General features: G+C 38.6%; 1 long non-coding RNA gene across 1 annotated transcript; it reads left to right on the top strand.

Annotated features, from left to right (window-relative positions):
• Positions 1-12476: 12476 nt before the first annotated feature.
• LOC135637200 (uncharacterized) lies at positions 12477-15002 on the top strand. The gene is made up of 2 exons (XR_010496191.1): positions 12477-12716; positions 14767-15002. It is a non-coding gene; the product is annotated as an uncharacterized LOC135637200 (long non-coding RNA).
• The last annotated feature ends 372 nt before the right edge of the window (positions 15003-15374 follow it).

Raw genomic sequence — 15374 nt, 5'->3', positions numbered from 1 at the left:
TTTATGTCTTCATCGTTATCGTAGTTAATCCTGCACACACAAGCAAACACTCTACTCCGATCTAGACAATTATTATAACGCAAATTGACATTCTGTTGCTCGGCACATCATTGGTTGGCGCTTCGTCCGATTCTTCGGTGCATCGTCCTCTCTTGCGGCTTGTTGCCCAATCGGCAGTTGACCTCCGCAACCCCGATATCCTTGGCGCAATTTCGCTCTCCTTGGCTCGATGCCCGACGCCCAAAGCCTTCTGCCATCGAATATCCTGACGTGATCTCCTCCGACGCAACGTCAATTCCTCCTGCATTAATTGTCTAATCCTGATCGAGTAGACCTGTATCACTCAAAATGTAGTCAAACATTTAAACACCATCAATTAGTTTCATCATCAAAATCCGAGATTCAACAATCTCCCCCTTTTTGATGATGACAACTAATTGATGACTAACGGAGTTAACCTTAACTCCCCGGAGTTTAACTAAACTCCCCCTATCAATTTGCCATTGATAGAACACTTGGATTATCCCAAATCCAAGTAACATTCATCACATGTTATGAAAAACATTTAAACTATCATGCAAATATATAAAATATTTAATTCAATGCATGAAGTCATCAATATACTTCTCCCCCTATGTCATCAACAAAAAGGAGAAGTACCTACTCTTATGTGTTTATTATATGGGTTCAAACCATTGCATGAAAAACATAATATTAAATTTTTATCATCATGCAATTTTGAAGATAGAAAATTTAGCAAGTAATGCATCATGCTTGGGACATTCAAGCTATCAAGTTTTAGATATACAAGTTTTACAGCATATAAGATAGCACTTTTGGTAATGTTCAAGATAGCAAGTTCTACATCATGCAAGCTAGCAATATTGAGATGTTCAAGAAAGCAACTCTTGCTTCTTGAAATATGCAAATTGTAAGCTAGCAAATTTTTGCTTCCTTTGCAATGTTTGAGCTAGCAATTTTGCTTCTATTGCAAAGTGCAAGTTAGTATGTTTTGCATCTTGAGATAAACAAGATTGTATTTTTAGTATGCAAATTTATAGTATACAAGCTATCAACTTTTGCACATAAAAAGTTAGCAAAATTTTACATCTTTTGAGATGTGCAAGTTGGACTATTTTGCCTCTTTTCAAATTGTGCAAGCTAGCAAATTTGCTATCTAGCAAGTTTTGCTCCCCCTTTGTCAGTGTCAAATAGAAGGGAATAACAATACAATCATGTAATTCATTTCTCTTTACTATAATATTCAAATCATGATAAGGGTAAATAATAAAGATGAAAAATGAATGTCAAAAGACATATATCATTTTTGACAAATTTCTTCTTTTGTAGATAGAAAACATGATAGGAAACAATCTTGATTCAAAAAGAAAACTCAAGTTATAAATTATCAAGATGTCAAGTAGCATGTCATGGTTTACAAAAACAAGTTTCTTGCTAGTTAATAGCAAAAAGAATCTCAATTCATGCATATAAAATCTTATGATTCACATAGAACATCTCCTCTTTTATAAAACGAGAGAATCATGATGAAGAATCTTGATTTACATAGAGTTTCAAAATATAATTATCAATATCATGAATACTAAAAGACCATGAAAATTTTGATAAATATCCTTTTAAATAGAAAACAAACTTGATTCATTCAATAGAAAATTATGAGAAATCAAGATCATGATTTCAATAAAATCCATTAAATTCAAATCATTTTCATAATCCATGAGATTTATAAAAATAATACAAATAGATTCATCAAAATCAATAATATAGAAAAAATAATTTTCAAGAAGAAAAATGTTCTTCTCTTTTAGTTGCTTCAATTCATGTGATTTATTTCATTCAAGCATGCCTCCCTTTTTTTTTTATGTCAAATAAAAATATGTATCATGTTTAAAACCGAAAGTGCTAGATTTATTATGACAAGGATCAATAAGGCACTTTCATTATGGTAAAAAGAAAATCGATAATCTGTAAATTACAAGATTCATTATGAATAATTTTAAAAATCTTATGCATAGAACAAAATCATCAATCATGATATCAAGACATTTATCATTTAAAGCATTCATGATTCACATCATATGCAATACATCACATATATTATAATAATAAAAGGCATAAGTATTGCATGCATCATTCCAAATTATAAATATTTCAAATCATAATGGTATTAATTTGTCAAATTGCATCCTACCATGCATGATCATAACTTTTCATTTGTATGCATCAAAATAATCTCAAGAGTATTTCATGCATGATTTTATATCACCAAATAAGGAATATCAAGAAGAAAATAATTGGTGATGAGATAAACATTTCATGAATATAAGGAATTACATAAAAATTTTATCATGAAGGATTAGAACATGTGAATACCAGAAGACATGATTTCTTTTTGAAAAACCTACTCATTAATAATCAAAAGAAAATCTTAGGAGATCGATTAATGAAAAATCTTGATTCATAATAAATCTTAATTTGTAAATATCACGGAATCAAGATCATGATTTTAGATAAAACTCATTCAAATTCAAATCATCTAAATCATCAAAATCTCAACATTTCTTTCAAGAGATTCAAATTGACATAAATAATTTTATTGGTCTCTTAGGTATAAATCAATAAGATAGAGAAAAAGAAAATTTTCAATAAAAAATCTTTCCTCCTTTTGTTTCAACTTATTGATTGATTCCATGCATGCATCTCCTTTTCTTTCAAATCCATGCATCATCGTTTTAAAACAAAAAAAAATCAAAGATCATTAAGATAAAAAAGTGCAACACATAATTCCAAAAAAAAATGATTTCAACTCATTACTTCAAGTCAAATCAATATCATGATTTTGATATAACTCATTTGTAATTCAAATCATCAAACCAAAATCATTTTCAAGGGATTCATATAAATCAACAAGATAGAGAAAAATAATTTTCAAGAACAATGCTTTTCTCTTTTTAGTTATTTAAATTCATGTCATTTATGCTAGATAAAAATGTGCATCAACATTTAGGATCGAAAAATGAATTTTGTCATAAAAACCATAAAGACCAAAAAATCATCATGTATAACTTTACAATCTCATGCATAAAATCATCAAATCATAGCATCAAAACTTTCAATAGTTTCATTACAACATCAAGTAAGGTTTTGAACATAATTTTGAATGATTCTTATAGATATTTAAAATTTCTTTAGTTTTACTTTATATGATTGACTTTATATTAGCATGCTTCAAATTTGTGTTCTTATGTCAAAACTATACATCATGTTTGAAAACCAAAGATAAGGTTCATAAAAAAATCATCAAACCTTCCATTCAAAAGTCATGCATCGTCATTGAAAATCAATATGGAAATCGTCAAAATACAAATTCTTGCTTCTCAAGCACATATATAAGATTAATCTTACTAGGTGTATAAGCATTATATTTATATCTAACATTTTATTGCATTAACATAACACAAGCAATTTTCAAGAAAATTAATCCTAAACTAAATTAAAAATAACTCAAGAAAGTATTATGTAATTTCGAAATAAATTAGTGGGATTTTGATTACCTCATTGTTGAAAGAGGGTGAGGCATAGTTTGCCACCTCGCCTTTCTTGATTTTCTCCTCGTCTTCGGAAGAGCTCAATTCATCCCAACTTTTGTTCTTCTTGCGTTCAAAGCAAGTAGTTCCATTCTTTTTGCTTTTTAATTTTTGTTTCATTAGTAGTTTAAGTTCACCATCACTTGAGCTTATGCTCGAGTGGTCTTCATGTGTTCTATGTCCCAAATCCTTCCTATCATTTGGAAGGTTGTTCTCGAGTTTCTTTTTTGTCACATTGTTCATTTCGTAGGTCATTAGAAACCCAATAAGTTCTTCGAGAGGGAATGTTTTAAGGTCCTTGGCCTCTTGAATGGCCGTAACTTTTGGATCCCAACTTTTTGGAAGGGATCTTAAGATTTTAGTGACTAGTTCAAAATTAGAAAAACTTTTACCAAGAGCTTTGAGTCCATTGATGACATCCGTGAGCCGGGTGTACATGTCTCCGATGGACTCACTTGGTTTCATCCGGAAAAGTTCGTAAGAATGCACAAGAATATTGATTTTGGACTCTTTCACTCGGCTAGTGCCTTCATGAGTGACCTCTAAAGTTCTCCAAATATCAAAAGCCGAGTCACACATCGAAACACGATTAAATTCATTTTTGTCAAGTGCACAATATAAGGCATTCATAGCCTTTGCATTTAGAGAAAACATCTTCTTCTCCAAATCATTCCAATGGTTCATTGGGAGAGAAGACATTTCAAATCCATTTTCGACTATGTGCCATAAATTCAAATCCAAAGAAAGTCAGAAAACTCTCATTTGAGTTTTCCAACAAGTGTAGTCCGTCCCATTGAAAAAGGGAGGACGAATGAGAGAATGACCCTCTTGAAAGCCATAAAGAGCCATTTCTATTTGGGTGTTAAACCAAGGTAGAAAAACGTGGCTCTGATACCAATTGTTAGGATCGGAGCGGCACTAAGAGGGGGGGGGTGAATTAGTGCAGCGGATTAAAACGTTGATTTCGACAAATCTTTCGTACGATAAAAATCAGAATCGGAAGTGATTAACTTGAAAGCGTATTCGCAAAGTTGAGCAGCAAAGATAATGATGAAACAAAGTAAGTAAGAAGGTTTGCAGTAATGTAAATGATAATAAGAAATGCAAACCAGCCAAGTGACCTACATCCACTTGCGAGGCCCCTCTTCGATGAGGCTCCCACCTTCCACTAGCAAATCTCTTGAAAGTGAAGGGTGAATACCCCTCTTACAACTTTTACAAGCGGTTCACCCTTTTACAGATTTTCAGAAAGAAAGAAGGAGGTGAACACTAGCAAATTGAAAACAAGACAAGCTAACACTTTTCTAAGGCCTTTCTCTCAAACACTTGCTGCTCAAAAAGTTGTTCTCTCAGCTGAGATTTGAGGGGTATTTATAGGCCTCAAGAGGATTCAAATTTGGGCTTCAAAATTTGAATTCTCTTTGGGTTCCCGCTGCTGGAGGTGCCACCGCCCAGCCAAGCGGTGCCACCGCCCAGCGCTCGAGTGCTGGGCGGTGCCACCGCCCAGCCAGGAGGTGTCACCGCCCAGCTCTCGGGTGCTGGGCGGTGCCACCGCCTAGGCTAAATCAGCTCACTGGTTGGGCTCCAAACTTGGCCCAAACCAGTCCGAACTCGGGTCCAATTGGCCCCTACTTGGGTTATAGGTTTAACACCTAATCATAACCCTAATTAACATGCTAACTACAAATTTAAAGACATTTTCTAAGCTATTACACAGTCCGTAAGTCAAGACTTCTTCCGGCGAGCTTCTGGCGAACTTCCGGTGGTCTTCCGATAAACTTTCGGAAACCATTCTGCGGACTCCCGGCAAGCTCCTAGACTTCACGATTTGATCTTGGCGAGTTCCGATGAGCTTCTTCGGCAAGCTCCGATCTTTCTCGGCGAGCTCCGCGAACTTCCAACGAACCTTCCGGTGAGCTTCCGAAAAACCCTTCGGCAAGCTCCCTACTCATTCTCGGCTAGTTCCGACAGCATTCCCGACGAACCTTCGGACTTCCGTCGAACTCTCGAACTGTAATATCCCTCGCTTTTAAAAATTATTAATAAAGATTTATTTATAAATCGGAGGACCTATATGTAAATATAGAAATTTCAAATACTAAACTGTTAAGTTGTAAAAAGAAGTAAATAAAGAAAAACCGAAAATTTCGGTTTTATCCCACCGCCTCCCACGCACTCTCTGTTTCTTCGAGAAACAGAGAGGAGCGGTGGGGCATGAGGAGTGAAGAAAAGAAGAAGAAGAGGGAAAAGAAGAGAGGAGGAAGAAGAGAGGAAGAAGAGGGAGAAGAGAAGAAGAAGAAGAAGAAGAAGAAGAAGAAGATAGCTGCGGCAAGGCTGCAGCGAGGAGATGTGTGGCCTTGGGGAGGAAAAGGGAAGAGGGGAAGAGGAGAAGAAGAAGAAGAGGAAGAGAAAGAGGTGTGATACCTCTGTTTCCTGCAGAGGAAACAGAGGAGAGGGTGTGTGTGACGCCGGGGAAGAAGGGGCTGCAACTGCGGCGATGGCAGCTGCAGCTGGAAGAGAAGAAGAAGAGGAAGATGAGCAGGGGAGGAGGGAGAGGTTGCGGCCGTGGCTGCGGCCGCGACTGCAGCAGTTGCAGCGGGGAGAGAAGAAGAAGAAAGGAAGGAGAAGGAAGAGGAGAAGGGAAAGAAGTAGCTGCGGCTGCGGTTGTGGTAGCTGCAGCTATGGCAGGGAAAGAGGAAGAGAAAAAGGAAAGGAAGAAGAAGAGAAAGGGATGGAGAGGAAGAAGAGAGGAAGAGGAGAAGGGGCTGCGGCTGCGGCGATGGCAGCTGCAGCTGTGGCAGGGAAAGAGAAAAAGGAAAGGAAGAAGAAGAGAAAGGGAAGGAGAGGAAGAAGAGAGGAAGAGGAGAAGGGGCTGCGGCTGCGGTGATGGCAGCTGCAGCTGTGGTTGGGAAAGAAGAGAAGGAAAGGAAGAAGAAGAGAAAGGGAAGGAGAGGAAGAAGAGAGGAAGAGGAGAAGGGGTGGCAGCTGCGGTAGTGGCAGCTGCAGTTGGAAGAGAAGTAGGAGAGGAAATAGAGTAGCAGAGGAAGAAGAGGCTGCGGTTGTGGTGGCTGCGGCCATGGCTGCGACTGCGACTGCGGCAGTTGCAGCTGGGAAAGAAAGGAAAGGAAAGGGGGGAAAAAGGGGCTGCGGACGGGATTGCGGCCGCAGCGGCAGCGACTGCGTATGCAGCAGTTATGTCTGCGAGAGAAGGGAGGAAGGAAGGTAGTGCGGTGGAAGGGGCTGCGATTGTAGCAGCGGCAACGGCGGCGGCTGTGGCAGCTGCGTTTGGGAAAGAAAAAGAAGGAATGAGAGTAAGAGAGAGCAGGTGACTGTGCCTCGATGTTCGACACGTGGTGTAGTTGCGAAGAAAGGAAGAAAACGGGAGCACAAAACGAAACAGAGAGAGGACACGGAGGAAAAGTAGAAGGATTTGGGCTGGCACCTTCTTTGGATCTTCGGATCGAAATCTTTGAAAGGCAAGTTTCCCACTTGTTTCGATCCTTTCTATTGCAAGTTCCCTGATCGTTTCTCCTATAATTGCTCTGATATGTCTTATTGCAAGTATCCTGATCTTCCTCACTGCCATTTTTATCTCTACATTTGCTTTGAATATAAGGAACTTTGAATTGTTCTAGCCTTGCATTTGTTATATCTCTTGTTTAAACGTAACGATTCGAATCTGTGCAACTTTTGAGATTCTGACATTTTGATACCGAGCTGCCTATAAGTCTTTGTTGGAAACTCTGATTTGTTCAAAACTGATTTCATTGGAAACTAGACTCGTAGACCTTTCTTTGATGTATGGATTGAAAGATTTGGAATCCAAACACCTGCCCAGTTATCTGTTGAATTTGACATTATGAATTCTGCCAACAGAGATTTTGTCCTACGACACTTGCTTACCAAATTATTTGTAACTCTCTCTGTTGGACAGTTCAATTCCTATGAAGCCTGTCTTATCTGAAAGTATTATCCAATGATTATTTATGAGTAAATTGGAGCACGATTGATAGTTTGAATCATTTGTTCAATGTGCCTCTTGTATTCTGCCAGAAATCGAGCTTTGGTCGATTTCTCATATTCTGGTTTCATTCCTTTGGAAGTTGATATCCTTTAGCTTTCTTATTCAATTGAGCTTTATATTACTGCTTTGAGTTCTTGTATACTCTTGTCCTTAAAATTATTGCATTCTTGAAAACCATTGTGGAACGTTTATGCTATATCGTATTGACCCATATAGGCACATGTATATTCCATTGTTCCGCATTTGCTCCCGATATGTGCCTATTCCAGTTCATTCATTTTGACATTGAATTTATCTAACCTTCTTATTTGAATTGAGCTATATATGATTGTTTGGAATCCTTGAATGCTCTTGCTTTCATTTCGTTTCCAAATCTGAATACATTTGTGAGAGATTTGTTCCTTGCATCATATTTGACTCGTAAAGGCACATGTACGTTTGTTGTTCCGCGTGTGCTTCCGATATATGCTATTTATTGTTCGTGCTGCCCTTTTGTACTCTGGTGTTTGTGGGATTGTCTGGACCTTTGCCAGAAATGGTAAAGGGTATGCGCTGATTTGCCCGCTTTGTGGGGTCCCGCTTTGTGGGATATTCTGGTATGCGCTTATTTGCCCGCTTTGTGGGGTCCCACTTTGTGGGATATTGCTTAGAGCCTACGATGCTCTGCCGGCCCCTTTGACTTCACCTAGACGTGGGTGGATGGAGCTCCCAGACGTGGGAGACTTTTGTCAGGTGGTCATTCCGAAATGGATGAATCACATTCTGACTGAGATCCCACCACACCTTCTGTATGTTTGATATGATATCCAGAGCTTTGGTTATGTGTTTCTGTACATGCTTTGGATAAGATTGATATGTTTGCAACGTCAAAGACGACGTTTGAGCTTCTGTACGATATTTGTTTTCGATATGCTCTGAAATGCTTCATTCACTGATGATATGCTTCGAAATGTTCCATATACCGTTGATATGCTCCGGAACATTTCATATGCCATTGATATGCTCCAATTACTCTGTGCTCCATTTGCTATGAACTGATATGTTCTGAAATGTCCTATCTGCCATTGATATGTTCCAATTACTCTGTGCTCCATTTGCTATGAACTGATATGTTCTGAAATGTCCTATCTGCCATTGATATGTTCCAATTACTCTGTGCTCCATTTGCTATGAACAGATATGTTCTGAAATGTCCTATCTGCCATTGATATGTTCCAATTACTCTGTTCTCCATTTGCTATGAACTGATATGTTCTGAAATGTCCTATCTGCCATTGATATGTTCCGATTACTCTATGCCCCATTCGTTATGGATCAAATATGTTTTGAATGACATGATACGTATGATTTGGTATCTATTGAGATGATATCGTTGAGAATTCTTATATTCTGCCTTGCATTATGATACCTTACTCGTTTGAAACCGTTCCTTTTGTTCTGAATATGCTTTGTCACTTGCTGAGCCATTTTTGGCTCACTCCGTTGTTATATAAATCTTTCAGGTCAGCTTGTCACTCTTCGAGATGTTTGATTTGGGCTGAGGCAGTGGATAGCTATTCAGAATAATGGGCAAGTCTGGTTGGTTATTACGATATTGTTGTATAAGTATGTCTTGTATATAATGAAATATTGTCGATGAACCGAAATAGATATACTATGTCCAAGTGTTTGGAGATCTCTCTTATTTGGAATTTCAGAATGTTAAGTCTAATTTATGGTGATATGAACTTGTGGTGAATAGTTGGAGTTCTGATTGTATAATTTATTTAGCTTGTGGATTTATAAATGTTGTTCATGTTTGTCAAGTTGGCTTGGGTTGCCATAAATGTGAATTATCGAGTGATGTGATATATGATTATAAACTGCACAGGTTTTATGGATGTGAATATGAATAGAATGTTTTCAGTGTCCTCAAACGTTAGTTTGGATCCTGGATTGGTCTGTGACGAAAATTTTAAAAATCATGGATATTTTGAGGGGCGTGATCAGAGGTGGTATCAGAGCATTGTTTGAGGATTACTGAAATATTTGATATGTTGACGTGCAAAATATATTGAGGTCTAATGAACTATAGTGATTGGTGGAAATTTTCTTTGATGTATTTTAGGAATCTGGGATGATGAGGACATTTGGTCCTCCTATTTCATTGTTTCTGATTAATTAAGGGGAATGAAAGGATTGATTGGGGATATTGAATCAGAGTGGCGCAGCGGAAGCATGGTGGACCTAATTTCATTGGTGGTAGAAAAATGAATGATGCAAACAGAGAAGATATTTGATGTACAAAATTGTTTTGATGATCAAAAGATTTCTTTTGCCACCTTATATTGGAAGTAGAGGCTGATTATTATTGGCAACAATGAAAAGAATTTTTGGAGATCAGTGACAAGAATGATAAGGACAAGTTTACCAATAAGAATATGATTGGAAATGAATCAGAAAGTAATGACAAGAGGGTCAAGACATTTGGATTTGAAAAGGAAAGTCACCACCAAAGACTTAATCATGTGTGAATTACAAGTTAAATTATGAAACAAGTTTGTGTTTTCGGGTGATTGGAGTCTATTTTGCTTGTAGAAAGTTGGATCATAAAATAAAAGTTTGCCCTTTGAACAAGAAGAAAGAGTCACTGCCTCCTAAATCATCAGCCCATGTAAGAGTGTATGCTATCACTGAATATGATTCTTAAACTTCTGAATTAGTGGTCAAAGGTATTATGCATGTTTATGAAAGAATGCAAATATTTGTTCGACCATGGGTCCAATCTACGATTTGATTCGTAATATTTTGCTTATCACTTGGGTATTCAACCTAGACCACTACATTATGTGCTATAAGTAAATACGATCATTGGAGATTCTTTGATAACGAAGTTGAATCTGGTCCTCTTGTCTGATTCTTATTGGAGAACTTGAACTTTTGCTGATTTAGTTCTCCTAGAGATTTGGAGTTTTGATATTATACTTGGTATGGATTGGCTATCTTCCTAACATACCAGTATGGATTGGTATATAACAAATGATCACTTTTTGCATATTTGATCAGCCGATCTTTTATTTTGAGAGTATTGGACATTATTTATCTCCTTGCCTAATGTATCCCAAGATGACTTGTTTGGATTACCTCCAAATGTGATTTTGCTTTTGATTTGGTCCTTGGGACAATCCTAAAATCTAAGCCTCTCTACAGAAAGATATCATTTGAGTAAGTGGAATTAGAAAAGCAACTACAAGGATTATTAAATGAGGATTTTATTTGGCTTAATATTTCATCATGGGGTGCTCCGGTGTTAGTTAAAAGATGGATGGAACATTGAGGCTTTGTATTGATTATAGATAGTTGAATTAGGTGACCATCAAAAAACGAGTATTTTCTAAAGTGACCACTTGTTTGATTAACTGCAGGGTGCACAGGTATTTTAAAAGATTGTTTGAAGGTCGGGTTACCATCTACTGAGGATCAAGGAGGAGAATATTTCGGTCACTCTTGGATAATTATGTAATTGTATTGTATTGATGAAACTATTTAAGAGTAGGAGGAGGAAATAAAGATATCATAATCCTCATCTTTTCATCGATTGAGCTATGATCAATTTAGAGGACTAAATTTTCTTTTAAGGGGGAGAGAGTGTAATATCCCTCGTTTTAAAAATTATTAATAAAGATTTATTTATAAATCGGAGGACCTATATGTAAATATAGAAATTTCAAAGACTAAACTGTTAAGTTGTAAAAAGAAGTAAATAAAGAAAAATCGAAAATTTCGGTTTTATCCCACCGCCTCCCACGCACTCTCTGTTTCTTCGAGAAACAGAGAGGAGCGGTGGGGCATGAGGAGTGAAGAAAAGAAGAAGAAGAGGGAAAAGAAGAGAGGAGGAAGAAGAGAGGAAGAAGAGGGAGAAGAGAAGAAGAAGAAGAAGAAGAAGAAGATAGCTGCGGCAAGGCTGCAGCGAGGAGATGTGTGGCCTTGGGGAGGAAAAGGGAAGAGGGGAAGAGGAGAAGAAGAAGAAGAGGAAGAGAAAGAGGTGTGATACCTCTGTTTCCTGTAGAGGAAACAGAGGAGAGGGTGTGTGTGACGCCGGGGAAGAAGGGGCTGCAGCTGCGGCGATGGCAGCTGCAGCTGGAAGAGAAGAAGAAGAGGAAGATGAGCAGGGGAGGAGGGAGAGGTTGCGGCCGTGGTTGCGGCCGCGATTGCAGCAGTTGCAGCGGGGAGAGAAGAAGAAGAAAGGAAGGAGAAGGAAGAGGAGAAGGGAAAGAAGTAGCTGCGGCTGCGGTTGTGGCAGCTGCAGCTATGGCAGGGAAAGAGGAAGAGAAAAAGGAAAGGAAGAAGAAGAGAAAGGGATGGAGAGGAAGAAGAGAGGAAGAGGAGAAGGGGCTGCGGCTGCGGCGATGGCAGCTGCAGCTGTGGCAGGGAAAGAGAAAAAGGAAAGGAAGAAGAAGAGAAAGGGAAGGAGAGGAAGAAGAGAGGAAGAGGAGAAGGGGCTGCGGCTGCGGTGATGGCAGCTGCAGCTGTGGCTGGGAAAGAAGAGAAGGAAAGGAAGAAGAAGAGAAAGGGAAGGAGAGGAAGAAGAGAGGAAGAGGAGAAGGGGTGGCAGCTGCGGCAGTGGCAGCTGCAGTTGGAAGAGAAGTAGGAGAGGAAATAGAGTAGCAGAGGAAGAAGAGGCTGCGGTTGTGGTGGCTGCGGCCATGGCTGCGACTGCGACTGCGGCAGTTGCAGCTGGGAAAGAAAGGAAAGGAAAGGGGGAAAAAGGGGCTGCGGACGGGATTACGGCCGCAGCGGCAGCGACTGCGTATGCAGCAGTTATGTCTGCGAGAGAAGGGAGGAAGGAATGTAGTGCGGTGGAAGGGGCTGCGATTGTAGCAGCGGCAACGGCGGCGGCTGTGGCAGCTGCGTTTGGGAAAGAAAAAGAAGGAATGAGAGTACGAGAGAGCAGGTGACTGTGCCTCGATGTTCGACACGTGGTGTAGTTGCGAAGAAAGGAAGAAAACGGGAGCACAAAACGAAACAGAGAGAGGACACGGAGGAAAAGTAGAAGGATTTGGGCTGGCACCTTCTTTGGATCTTCGGATCGAAATCTTTGAAAGGCAAGTTTCCCACTTGTTTCGATCCTTTCTATTGCAAGTTCCCTGATCGTTTCTCCTATAATTGCTCTGATATGTCTTATTGCAAGTATCCTGATCTTCCTCACTGCCATTTTTATCTCTACATTTGCTTTGAATATGAGGAACTTTGAATTGTTCTAGCCTTGCATTTGTTATATCTCCTGTTTAAACGTAACGATTCGAATCTGTGCAACTTTTGAGATTCTGACCTTTTGATACCGAGCTGCCTATAAGTCTTTGTTGGAAACTCTGATTTGTTCAAAACTGATTTCATTGGAAACTAGACTCGTAGATCTTTCTTTGATGTATGGATTGAAAGATTTGGAATCCAAACACCTACCTAGTTATCTGTTGAATCTGACATTATGAATTCTGCCAACAGAGATTTTGTCCTACGACACTTGCTTACCAAATTATTTGTAACTCTCTCTGTTGGACAGTTCAATTCCTATGAAGCCTGTCTTATCTGAAAGTATTATCCAATGATTATTTATGAGTAAATTGGAGCACGATTGATAGTTTGAATCATTTGTTCAATGTGCCTCTTGTATTCTGCCAGAAATCGAGCTTTGGTCGATTTCTCATATTCTGGTTTCATTCCTTTGGAAGTTGATATCCTTTAGCTTTCTTATTCAATTGAGCTTTATATTACTGCTTTGAGTTCTTGTATACTCTTGTCCTTAAAATTATTGCATTCTTGAAAACCATTGTGGAACGTTTATGCTATATCGTATTGACCCATATAGGCACATGTATATTCCATTGTTCCGCATTTGCTCCCGATATGTGCCTATTCCAGTTCATTCATTTTGACATTGAATTTATCTAACCTTCTTATTTGAATTGAGCTATATATGATTGTTTGGAATCCTTGAATGCTCTTGCTTTCATTTCGTTTCCAAATCTGAATACATTTGTGAGAGATTTGTTCCTTGCATCATATTTGACTCGTAAAGGCACATGTACGTTTGTTGTTCCGCGTGTGCTTCCGATATATGCTATTTATTGTTCGTACTACCCTTTTGTACTCTGATGTTTGTGGGATTGTCTGGACCTTTGCCAGAAATGGTAAAGGGTATGCGCTGATTTGCCCGCTTTGTGGGGTCCCGCTTTGTGGGATATTCTGGTATGCGCTTATTTGCCCGCTTTGTGGGGTCCCGCTTTGTGGGATATTGCTTAGAGCCTACGATGCTCTGCCGGCCCCTTTGACTTCACCTAGACGTGGGTGGATGGAGCTCCCAGACGTGGGAGACTTTTGTCAGGTGGTCATTCAGAAATGGATGAATCACATTCTGACTGAGATCCCACCACACCTTCTGTATGTTTGATATGATATCCAGAGCTTTGGTTATGTGTTTCTGTACATGCTTTGGATAAGATTGATATGTTTGCAACGTCAAAGACGACGTTTGAGCTTCTATACGATATTTGTTTTCGATATGCTCTGAAATGCTTCATTCACTGATGATATGCTTCGAAATATTCCATATGCCGTTGATATGCTCCGGAACATTTCATATGCCATTGATATGCTCCAATTACTCTGTGCTCCATTTGCTATGAACTGATATGTTCTGAAATGTCCTATCTGCCATTGATATGTTCCAATTACTGTGTGCTCCATTTGCTATGAACTGATATGTTCTGAAATGTCCTATCTGCTATTGATATGTTCCAATTACTCTGTGCTCCATTTGCTATGAACAGATATGTTCTGAAATGTCCTATCTGCCATTGATATGTTCCAATTACTCTGTGCTCCATTTGCTATGAACTGATATGTTCTGAAATGTCCTATCTGCCATTGATATGTTCCAATTACTCTATGCCCCATTCGTTATGGATCAAATATGTTTTGAATGACGTGATACGTATGATTTGGTATCTATTGAGATGATATCGTTGAGAATTCTTGTATTCTGCCTTGCATTATGATACCTTACTCGTTTGAAACCGTTCCTTTTGTTCTGAATATGCTTTGTCACTTGCTGAGCCGTTTTTGGCTCACTCCGTTGTTATATAAATCTTTCAGGTCAGCTTGTCACTCTTCGAGATGTTTGATTTGGGCTGAGGCAGTGGATAGCTATTCAGAATAATGGGCAAGTCTGGTTGGTTATTACGATATTGTTGTATAAGTATGTCTTGTATATAATGAAATGTTGTCGATGAACCGAAATAGATATACTGTGTCCAAGTGTTAGGAGATCTCTCTTATTTGGAATTTCAGAATGTTAAGTCTAATTTATGGTGATATGAACTTGTGGTGAATAGTTGGAGTTCTGACTGTATAATTTATTTAGCTTGTGGATTTATAAATGTTGTTCATGTTTGTCAAGTTGGCTTGGGTTGCCATAAATGTGAATTATCGAGTGATGTGATATATGATTATAAACTGCACAGGTTTTATGGATGTGAATATGAATAGAATGTTTTTAGTGTCCTCAAACGTTAGTTTGGATCCTGGATTGGTCTGTGACGAAAATTTTAAAAATCATGGATATTTTGAGGGGCGTGACACGAACTCCCAACGAATCCTTCGCGCTTGACTCCAGCACTTTGTTTCGCTTTATGTCTTCATCGTTGTCATAGTTAATCCTGCACACACAAGCAAACACTCTACTCCGATCTAGACAATTATTA

The sequence above is a fragment of the Musa acuminata genome, chromosome BXJ1-3 (assembly GCF_036884655.1).
Source record: "Musa acuminata AAA Group cultivar baxijiao chromosome BXJ1-3, Cavendish_Baxijiao_AAA, whole genome shotgun sequence".
In the NCBI taxonomy this organism is placed as follows: Eukaryota; Viridiplantae; Streptophyta; class Magnoliopsida; order Zingiberales; family Musaceae; genus Musa; species Musa acuminata.
Note: the sequence above shows the minus strand (reverse complement) of the source record. Positions and strands in the feature narration are given on the sequence as shown.